We start from the raw sequence: 12,273 nt of genomic DNA, 5'->3' as shown, positions 1-12,273 counted from the left end.
GTTTGGTGCAGTGATTCCAGCTGAAGGTGTATTCTTCAATGATCTCAGAATTAGAAATTTGTTTACTATACTGGATAAATTGTCCACAAGTACATCAAGTTCCTTATTGGCTGTAGATACTGAAAAGGTAGCTATGAGGTCCAGGGCTTTGGAGAATCCTCTTTCGTTTGACATCCTTCCAGTGAAGGAGGGCAGAGTCTGTAAATTGTTAAAGGTGCAGAAGTGCTCTACCTATATCCCTTACAAGAGTGAGAACCTAAAGAAATATATTTAGAACATTACTGATTTGAAAAGAAAGAGATTTTAAGAAATTAGAAGTGACACGTTCTTGGGAAGCAATTGGACATGGGTTTTCTAGGATTGGCAAATGGTTTGGAAACCTAGGAACTGGAATAGTGTATTCTATCTTGAGACCTATGATTGTTATTGCCATCTGTGCAATACATCTGTTCATTATCTTTCAAGGATACAAGAGATTAAAAGCAAGGAGGGGAGGACAACATAGGAAAGGATTGAAAACATCTAGAAGTCATATGGAAATGGAATAGAATTAGTATAGATTTTATGATTACATGAAACACCTGGAAAGTACTAGAAGAAAGTTGTTGAGAACATCAAGGCTTTTACTTGATCTCACCTGTGAAGGATTCGTATGTGTGTTATTGTGATGGCTAATATTGACATCAGAAGAGGGATTGGAGTAGCACAATTTAGACTCCAGTCTTTCCATGTTATCATTGTGCAATTTCATATTTATTTTTGACAGTATATTTTGGGTGTGCCTTAAATAATATTAATGTGTGTGAACTTTTAAACGCATTAATTAAATTTAACTATTGAGAAACTGAAGCGTTATAAATGTGCCTACTAATGTTCACTTAAATTGTTTTTATGTATTCATTATTCATGTTCATATTTACATTTTAGGTTGTATTTGCAAAAGTAACATGTTTCTTTTGTTCATGTTCTGCATTTTTTAAAGTTATATGTGTGCATGTTAATCATATATTCAAAATGCACATTAAGGGCCTGATTTAGAGTTTGGCGGCGGGGAATACTTTGCCACAAATATGATAGATATTCCCTTCCGCTGTATTACAATCCCATTATAGACAATGGAGATCATAATACAGCAGACAGGATATCCGTCATGTTTGTGACGGAGTAACCTTTTCCCCAAACTCTCAATCAGGCCCATAAGGTTTAAATAAAGTTAGCCTGACTAAAAATTTTGAAATGTATTTTGCTTGGTTATGATGTTCTTACTTTTGCAGGTGTGTTCTCATTATTTCATTAGCTAGAGGAAGGAGCACTGTTTCATGTATTAGTTTACTGACAGAAAGGCCTGAGAAGAGAATTTTTGGCTAGAAACATGAAGACCAAAGAAGCTGATGAAGCGTCCTATTCATCAGGTATCAGGTGTGAGGGATGCTCAAGGTTGTCCTATTTGTCCGAGTTCTGTAGGATGGGAAATGCAGGCAATGTTGCAAATGCACACTAGAAGAACTGAAATGATTGGTTCCTGGTGGTGTGGGAAGGGATATGATTGTTTTTGATTGTTCTTGAAGTTTTATTGGTTGTAACTAATGTTCACTTTGAACGAAGTTAGATCAGATTTCCTTAGACTTTGAGGGGTACAGGTATCTCTGCTTTCATGCTGAACATTTAGAGGCTCATTACCAATGTGGCGGTGGACCGCCAGGTTGGAGGTCCTGTAAAGACTGCCATGTTGGTAGTCTTCCAGACCACCTTATTATGAGTCATACAGGCAGGACCCCTCACTGTCAAGCAAAAATAGCACACTGCCAGGGGTGCGGCAGCCTGTATGTAGGTGGCCTAACCTCCACCACTATCAGCACCCCGGCCAACCACCGAGTTTATTACAAACACACAGTTGCTGTGATGGTCCCTTTGTGGCGGTCAGCCAATAGTGGTCAGGGTCAGGGCCATGGCGGTTAGTGGTTTGTAAAGTAACACACAACTGTACATTTGATGAATTAAAAAACAACACCAACACAACTGACACATACTGGCCAAGTGGACACACCTGCAAAGCACACTATAAAACACACCCCTTCACAGACCGCAATCCTTTGCACTTACACAGCCAGCAAAGAAGCCCAAGCAACAGAAATCTCTTGACTATTCAGATTAGGCATCCCTTATTTTTTCACCATCCCAATTGAACACCCTGAACATACCTTTGTCTATTCACACCCTATTGCACTTCCCCTCTTAGGTAATTCACTGTTACCCTCCTTTGTGTTTTTTTTCCACCATGTCACATTCTAAAAATCCCTGTTTTTCCATAAATGTGTTAAGAGTCATAGTGGATAAAATCATAACAGTATAACCACAATTGTTTGGAGCACAAGACCAGCACACTCCTCTCAGTAGGAACATGGAAATATGGGACAGTTTCATCAACAGAGTGAATGCTGTAGGCACCACCCTGTGCACAAAGGAGTCCATCAGGAAGTTGTGGAATGACCTCAGGGCAAGGTCCGTTCTCTGGTCTCCAGGCACCAGCTGCAGACCAAGAAGACTGGTGGTGGCCCTCCCAGTGCCTCATTAATATTTTTTTACTGGAAGGAAAAGGTCTTGGCCATCCTGCATCCTTAGTGCTTGACCAGAATACCTAGGGGAGTGGAGTCTGGTAAGTCACAACTCAAAAAATGTCACCAAAATGCTATGTCATGCATGCGCACAGCTCAGCTTTTCCCACTGTTGTATTCATTTACCTCACCAACATGCAATAGCCAGAGTATCTGAGTGTTAACACTGTCAATGCATATCATTGGGCCCACCATCCTAGTTACCAAGGCCTATCACATGCCATATGTCCGAATGGGGCCTGGAAATCTCTCAATATCAGAAACACATTCCAGGATCCATGGCATCTCCCAAAATGACAATTTAAACACACACATAAATGCAGTCTGCATCCCGATATGCAAAACACATCAGTTGACAAGTATTGGGAAAAAGTGAGAGTGGCCTGACTGCAACTCCCAAAAGCACTGTTTCAGCAAATCCAATCACCAGCCTAGTTGTCACGTGTCCAAATGCCCCTGTGTCTTATCTCACAACTGAAGTGTACTCACCTGTGGGATACCATTTGCAAAGTGTGTGCAACAGAGAGGGTGACCTGATTGCAACTCCCAGCAGGCCTGGTCTCTGTAGCTTCAAACACCGGCACAGTGTTCACTTGTCCATATATCCCTTTGTCTTAACTCTCAGCTAAAGTGTACATACCTGGAGGGGGATACTATCTGCTAAATGTATGTAGTAAAAAGGGTGACCTGACTGCAACTTCCAGCAGGCCTGGTGTCTGTAACTACAAACACCAGCACAGTGTCCACTTGTCTAAATACCATGGGGCATATTTATACTCCGTTTGCGCCGATTGTGCGTCAAAATATTTGACGCAAAATCAGCGCAAACGTTGCCCCATATTTAAACTCTGACGCCCGAGCCCGCGGACGTCAAAAATCTGCTGTGTGCGTCATTTTTTGGATGCGGCAACCCGCCCTGCGTTAATGATATGCAGGGTAGGCGTTCTCGTACAAAAAACGACGCAAACGGCCGTGCCTCGTATTTATGCTTCTGGGCAAAAATGACTCTCGGCCGGGAGGTGGAGCAAAAAAATGACGCACAGCCCGATTTGCATCAAAATGTAACACCTGGGTCAGGGCAGGCGTTAAAATGGGGCAAACACACCTGTATTTAATCAGAACACACAGAACAAATAGCAGAGCAGCAACAGGGAGACATGGAGGTGATTTTTATCCAGCGTGCACGTAGACGCAGAGCCCTGCAGCAACAACAGCAGCTACAACAACACCAGCAGGGACCCCAAAGGCAGCGCAGAAGGCAGGAGAGGATATTCCGCCCAAGAACAACCCTGCATGGCTTCAGGGAACACGACATCATACAGAGGTACCGGTTGAACTGGCAGGCCAATCAGCAGCTGCTGCGCAACATTGAACCGCACCATCCCAACAGAAACAAAGCTGCTTGCCGTACTTCACCTGCTGGCAAGTGGATCGTTTCAAACAACTGGTGCCCTGGTTGGCGGAATATCACAACCATCATTCTCCGCATTTCTGCCAAAAGTACTGGATTCCATCATTCGCCTGACACCCCGCCACATCTGCTTCCCTAACACACTGCAGAAGCAGCAGGAAACAAAACAGGGGTTCTAAGCCATCAGTGGCTTCCCACACGTCCTTGGTGCAATCGACTGCACACACGTACGCCTTGTGCCACCTGCTGCAACAGAACACCTCTACCGCAACAGGAAGCACACACATTCAATCAACGTGCAGGCCATAGTCGATCACCAGGGATTGATCACCAACATCGTGGCTAAATATCCTGGGAGTGTACATGACTCATTCATCTTCCGTCACAGCACCATCAACCAACACTTCCAGGATGGACGGTATGGCAATGGACTACTTGTTGGTAAGTACAGAAAGCTACTTATATACACACTGCACAGCAACCCTCTAGGACACACAACACATACACCACAACAGCAACATCTAGACAGGAACACACTGAGGTCCTTACATCACTAGCCATGTTTCTTAAGTCACCATTGAACCTGTCACACATCGGAATTTACTGTACAGCCTAATGTGAAGACATTAATGAGTGTGGTTGCCTAAATGACACCTTGCAAATTGTAGGTGTCACAATGACCTTTACATTAATACATTGCATAAGTTTCAAGGTATGGGATGTACAGGGTACCTTGATATGAACGTGTTAACAACACTTCCGAATTTAAATGTGCATGGAACTATCATCTCACCCTCAGTGAAGACACACGGACACCTGTATCACAAGTCACAATGCTAGGGAGGGAACACTGTACTGCAAATCCCAAAACATATTGATGACAAACGGTTAGCAGACAAACACTTGCTCAGCCAAGGAAACAACACAATGCAGATGGTATAGGCTACAAGTATAGGATGTCACATCAGTACACAAAAGAGTCACAGACAACACAAGACAACTACTGCCATTAAAGGTCTTTTCAATAGTGCCAGCTACATCTACATGATCCCATTCTGTGTTTTTCTTTCAGCTGATCAGGGGTATGGCATCCAGCCATGGCTAATTACACCATTTGGGAACCCGAGTACTGCTGCAGAGCGGGCATACAACGACGCCCATAAGAGGACACGCAGCATTGTCGAGCGCACCTTTGGGATCCTAAAGTCAAGGTTCCGCTGCCTTGACATCACTGGCGTTAGCCTACTATATTCCCCCGAGATGGTCTGTAGGATCATACTCACATGTGCAATATTGCACAACATTTGTGTAAAAAGGAACATTTCCCTTCTCGAACCAGACCCATACATGCCTGAAGACGAAGAAGAGGAGGATGCTGGCCTGCAACAGGAGGGGGAACAACCAAACACGGCTGCTGGAGTGCGTAGGCGCCAACACATTGTAAATAATTTCTTTTCATAATTATCACCATCACCACTTAATGCACTATTGTAAATAAACACTGATAACAAACACCACATCATGGTCTGGCCTATTCATTTCTGCCCACCTTTAGCTTGGAATATCTGAAGAAGAATGTGGTCTCATTGAGCAATAATTATATAACAATCATGACACAAAAATATACACCACAAATGTAATGGCCACCATACAATGGGCAAATACACACCCAATGTAAATGACAGACATCCTGTACAGTTCACCTTTGAAGGGCAATAGCTGAGGACCACACATATGACTCACATACATGTAGTAAACATGGATCATCGCAGCAGATGGCACAGAACTAAAACACCATCACTCAACTAGGGTAAAACAGGCCTCATACATCAGGCAGTTCACATGCTAATGCTTCAGGAACAGGAATGTAGGACTAGACTCTTGCCAACAGTAATTCAAACTACTTACTATCATTGCAATGACTATCTGTCACTAGAGTTACACATAAGCAGAACATACACAGCACAAGTGCTACACCTATGACAAGCATCCAGCACATCACATCCCATCTACATGTCAGCCCTTTTCTAAAAACATTACACACACTTGCAGCTGCTTACATCCCACCTGTCTGAAGAGGTCCCTGGAATGCAGATTTGTGTACACTGAGATTCCCTCATCTACAACCACACTCTCACAAGAGTCATCCAGTGTGCCACACCCTTTACTATGCCTACCATTGTCATACTACCATCTCAATGCATGGAACTTAGCTCATATAATACACTGGCTTGGAGTTTATAAGGCCTGGTATCACCTGTAGATTGATTCTTCTGTGAAAGGTAATGTAGGCTATTTATCAGCAAATCCCATCTGACAGGACTAGTGACACACAGATGGAGGCCACACCAGTGATCCCCTCCATGCACACCACCCAAATGTCCATGCCCCGTCCCTGCTGATGCCTCCTACTGCATACATGTTGGAATTTGAGCTATTACATCATTAAGCTTTGACACTAATGTTGCCGTAGAAAACCTTATCAGAGTTCATGTGTCACCTTCAAAACAACACAGGACATACACAGTGTGACATCTCAAATGTGTACTGCTCCCTCTGACCAGTCCTAGTCAGAACACGTGATCATGTAATTACTGAAAGAACTTGCTCCTGATTGACCCAGCATCCTGTCAGCCTGACTGGCAGCTGTCCGTGGGTCACTCTACAGATACCTGGGGTCCACCTATGGACCACACGTGCAGTCCAAAACCTCTTGTACCTCAGACACTAATTTGTCATTAGCCTCATCAATGTATACTCAAATACATAATATTGCATCATCTGACTGTTATTTGCATCTGATTTGTGACAGTGTCCTTGAATAGCCAAATCTTGGCCCTTCCATTGTCTGGCCCTCATTAATGCCTAAACTACAAAGTGTGATAGTGGACCAGGACCATAGTGTATGATGGTGTAAATGGCCTCCATCAAAACCAGCAACCTCGGATAATGTCCATGAAAAGGTAACACATATGAGGACCCTGACTGTTCAAACACTGAGTAACATTTTTCAAATGATAAAGATGAGTCGTGTGTTGAATACCAGCCATTTACTTCTGCACAGAGGATATGATGTTTCCTGATACATTACCATCCACAGAGGCCAACTGGAGTAGAAATGTTGCAATTACACATGCCGGATCCAGTCACCTGAGACATTCTCTCACTCAGCACACCAAGGTTGCCCAGTTGAAAGTCTCATTACACGTTTTCAGTGACAGGGTGGGACCATCCACGTGTAGGTGACCATGTCCTCAATGGCTTCTCTCAAATTGTGCTACAAACAATACCCAATTGAAACAAGATTAGCTGCCACTAACTCATGCGGAGACCTGGAAGTTACAGTGACAACATACACCCTGACAGTTGACACTGGATCAATATTTGACCACACACATAAACATGTACCATCCAATCAACAAATTATTTGCAAGCAGCCGATCACAGTAGTGTCCCAGTTGTAACCAAGCAGGAAGAATGAAACATGCCACTAAACCAGGTAATGCATAAAGGGCCACATACATCAACAACCTATTTGCCATCAGGACATGAGGAATGTTGAGATTTATCAAAAAATATCAATGCAAAATGGTATGTCAGATTTCTCCAAAGAATCAATAGGGCAAACGTCAAATGGACAAATGGGATTACAGAATGGCAAACAGTGAATCATACACTATTTGCTTCCATGAGCCTGCTGCTGCAGGTTTAGCATTACTGAATTTGGGAAACCCTTGGATAAATTTGCAAGTCTGGAAGAGCAAACCCTAGGGTACTGTGGGCCTAAGTCCACCTCTACTGCCCCCCAAATAGACATTATATATGCACATGTGAATCACACACATGCATAAGGCGCATGTGTGGCCTACATGTCAAAAGGAAAACACATTTAAGATACATTAACTCGTAATTAGGACATGGTTACCCCCTTAAAAAGTGTAGGCGACAATTGCACTACCTATTTGGCCTTTATATAAGTTTGATTACCGTGATAAATGTGGACACTTTTTTGCTAAGGTATACATCCTGGTATACCATTCATATTTTGAAATTAGCCATCAGCAATTACCCACATATGTGTACAATTATGAGTAATATCCATTCTGACCAATCATTATTATTGCACTGTGAATACCTTCTATACATCCTATAAGGGACATTTGCCATGGCTAACCCCAAATGTGTATCACTTAGCACCATTTGGTCATGACAAAAATCTTTTCACAATTTGACAAATGAAAGACATATTTGTCATAATGCATCATATTTCCACGCATACAGCTTGTGCGTCATAATTTTTGACACATAGGAGTGCAGATAATGCTGAGTCAAAAAAAATCCTAAAAATATATATAATACTATCCAGCATTACATGGCCACCATTTTTTCCATAATGCATCATATTTCCACGCATACAGCTTGTGCATCATAATTTTTGACGCACAGGAGTGCAGATAATGCAGAGTCAAAATAAATTTTCATATTTAGATATCATAATTGGCAGCGGCTTAATTTTCAACTCTAGAACTGTAAAATAAGCCTCAAACAAATATAATGGACCAATGATGAAAAAAAAATTGACTCTGCATTATGTGCACTCCTATGCGTAAAAAAATATGACGCACAATCTGTATGCGGCTATTATATGCAAGATGTGATGTAATAGGATATCCTGTTCACAGAATCTGTACAGTGGGTGTACTTTCACTTTCACTTTGCAGTCTCAGATTATTCTAGAATGTGTGGCTGTGTGGAAAGTGTTGTCCTGTGTATTAGTGCTTTTGTGTTCAGTGTACCTTCTCAATTGTGCTTTTGTCATCATTGTCTTGTTGTTGAATACTGTCTGAGTCTGTGTTGTCTTATTTTGTCAAGTCCAGTGTTTCATTTATTGTCTGTGGGAGTCTGTTGTGGGTAGTGTAATATAGTGGTTAGTTGGGCTCTTTTTCTTAAGTTTTCTTTGTTTTTCACCACTCTACCTTTCCCCATTTCCCCCTTTTCCTTTTTCTCCAACTTTTTCACCTTTGTCAGTGCTGACATGTCTGGTAGGCCACGGCTTGCCAGGATGGGTGAGGAGGAATTGGGGGGATTTATATGGCTTGTTTGCCATTTCCTCCCACTCATGCTGGAGGCTGGGGGTAGGGTGATACAGGGGTATCACACGGAGGCCCGTAAAGTCCGGTGGGGGAAGGTGCGCCATCACTTGGTCCGTGTCTATGGTAGCCTAAGGAATGAGCATCAACTTAAGCACCGCTGGGCTGATCTGATATCCAGGGAGCAAGATCTGCTGGACCACCTGGGAATCAGGATTGGTGGCCATGTTGGTGAGTACACATCAATTACATGTGCACAATTTAAAGCTGTGTGGCGACATGTGATGATCGTTACCCAATCTGCCAGATAAGTAGCTGACTGTGTGTAATGCTAGGGAAAGCTACTGGGTAATTGATGCACAAGTGAAGGAAGACAAATGCTAGCAGTCAGATAGCTCATGTTTTCTACACATACCGGTTGCCTGTAGCAGTATGTAATGTAGTGCTGCCTTTGTGTCAGACAAGCAACATGTTAATGACTCAATTAGAACTCTACAGGTTACAATAGCCAGTGAAAAATGGATGTTGAAACATCCAAACTACATTTGTAGACGCCATAGCTAGACTGACATTTGTAAACCCAACATGATGCTATAAATGAGTTCTGCCTTCACGTCAATTGAAGTTAGCAATGTTGTCGACACATATGTCACATGTGTGTCTGGTTGGTGTGTGGAGAAAATGACCACATAGGCTGTTTGAGCTTGAGAGGTCATGCAGTCCTCAAGTAACCAGCTTTTGGATTTCTCTCTTGGATGCACATGATGAGATTAATGCACCCCTATATTGTTGGGGCATACTAATGGAGGTGCATCTTTGACACCACATGACTGTCCAGGCCACTGCATGTGTGTAGTAGGGTGCGTAACTGTAGCAGGACACTTATCCAATGTAAATGTTGCTCAAGAATAATTCCATGCAGTATGAGCATGTGTGAAAGTGTTTCATTACGCATGTCATATTCTCACTTTGTATTTGTAATTGCAATTGTTTGTCAGTGCACGGATTCTGAGTATATACTTCCTTCCATGCTTTACAGGTGGACCTGCACCGTACACTGTGGGAGAGGTGGCTCATTTTGCGGACCCCGACACCTACAGTGAGTGTTGCATGTGTGCTATTTTAAATGTTTGCTGGTGATGCATGATGGACTACTGTGTGCTCAACAGAATTCAAGGTTTGATGCGCTGCCCATTAATTAGTATTGTTCCATTAGTGGGATTTCAATTATCACTTCAGTTTGAGTAGACCTATGCTTATCCATTTCTCAGATTTTGGGTCTGTAGGCCATTCCAGTAGGGTCCGCTATGGGGAATGGGGTGAGTCATGTGGAATACACTGGTTAATGTAAGAGTTGCTCTGGGACTTGTCTCGGACTGAGTCTGCATTTCAGACTGACATTCTCCCAGATAGCTTCTGCAAAAGGCTTGTCTGAAATATGCTGCTTCCCTAGTTAACGATGGACTGAGTACACTGTAGGTTGGATCTTCCGGGGGCATGTACTTCCACAAGTTGAACTAGAAGTGTGTGGGACTAGAGTGCAATGGCCTAGGTGTACATTCTACTCATGATCATGGGTGTTCTTGCTCCTCTGTGTGTGTGGTAAAATATGCCTCACTGGTAGTATGTGATGTTGGCCTAAGTCAGTACATTTTGACATGTGTGGACCTTGGATAGGACAAAGTTTAGCTGACTCCAATTTGTTGCTAGGCCTTCACTGGTGTTGTGTGTGTGGAGGCAAAAACTTGTTGAGCTTTCTAGACACTCCTGGGTGTGCATTCATTATGGGATTGTTGGTTGTTCTTCCCACCCCACCCTCAAAGACTGCCATGTGTTTGGGAATAGGGTACCTAGGACTGTAGCAACCAGTATGTTACACATACTTGTGACCATTTGCAACTTTGTTTTGAACCTAGTGTACACACTCGGTTATGGCACATGAGTTCTATACTAGCAAAAACAATTATAAATGGCAGATATTGAGGGTTGTGATTGTTATCACATAGACTGACATATGTAGTGAAGGCAGTAGGCGGAGGAGGTGCAGCCATAATGTCAGCTGCATTACCACTTATTTTGATGAGAAGTTTAGGCTGATGTCACCCATCATGTAGAGACATGTATATGCTAGGTGTGAGATGCCCTTTTGTATGCAGGCTTCCCATGTAATTCCTCTGAGACTTTCAATGATCTATGTGGTGAAATTAGCTGTTACAACTACAGTAAAAGTAATTTCCAATTGACCCATTGTGCTATTCTACCCAATGCATTTCCTATGGTAAATAGTTGCCCTTTCTCTTCACAGCTGCAAACATGAGTGCCGCACAGAGGCATGATTTTGAAAGGCAGGCAATGAGATACCGGCACATCCTGCAGGTGCAGTCGGGGTTCCGACGGATGGCCCGAAAATACCAGGCAGATCGGGCCTCCGGAGCATGGTGGGCCTCACCACAGGGTGGCCCAACGTTGCCCACTACAGCCACCACCACCACATCCACCAGTTCGCCCCAAGTGGCCCCAGCAACGGCGGGGACAGTTGTCCCTGCCTCTGCAGCACGACCTGGACCCAGCAATTTCAGAGCTGCAGGACAGTCCAGTGGGCTACAAACAACTCCCACACCGAGCACCTCTGCCAGCACACAGACAGCAGCAGCACCTCCTATTGACCCTGCGGCATTCCAGGCTTTAGACAGGAAAATGGACAAGTTCATTCGGAAGGTGGACAAGCTGAGCCAGGATGTGGAGTACATTAAGAAGCGGGTTAGGTCCATCAGGCGGACCCTACGGAGGGCCAACCTCTACGACTTATTTGATTCATTTAAATTTATCCCTCCCCTCCCCTCTCTCCTCTTTCCTTTTTATCATGATAGGTGGGTTTTGGGGATTAGTGTTAGGTTAGTATAGGTTGTTAGCTTAGTTAGTGTTAGGGAGGACGGTGGGGGGTCCTTATTCTTTCTATTTTCCATTTTTGAGTGTGTGGGTTGGTGGGTTGGAATGTCAATGTTGGGATTCCTGTCAGTTTAGAAAAGAAAAAAAAAATGAAAAAAAATTTACAAAAAAATATATGATTGTTTACGATAGTATAGTATGTGTGTAGGTTAGTATGTGTTGTCCTGCATGTGTCCTGTCTCATAATGGTGGGTGGGGGGTTGATGTT

Source organism: Pleurodeles waltl, chromosome 3_1 (genome assembly GCF_031143425.1).
Source record: "Pleurodeles waltl isolate 20211129_DDA chromosome 3_1, aPleWal1.hap1.20221129, whole genome shotgun sequence".
Taxonomy (NCBI): Eukaryota; Metazoa; Chordata; class Amphibia; order Caudata; family Salamandridae; genus Pleurodeles; species Pleurodeles waltl.
The sequence above is the reverse complement of the archived record's forward strand: the minus strand, read 5'-3'. Positions refer to the sequence as shown.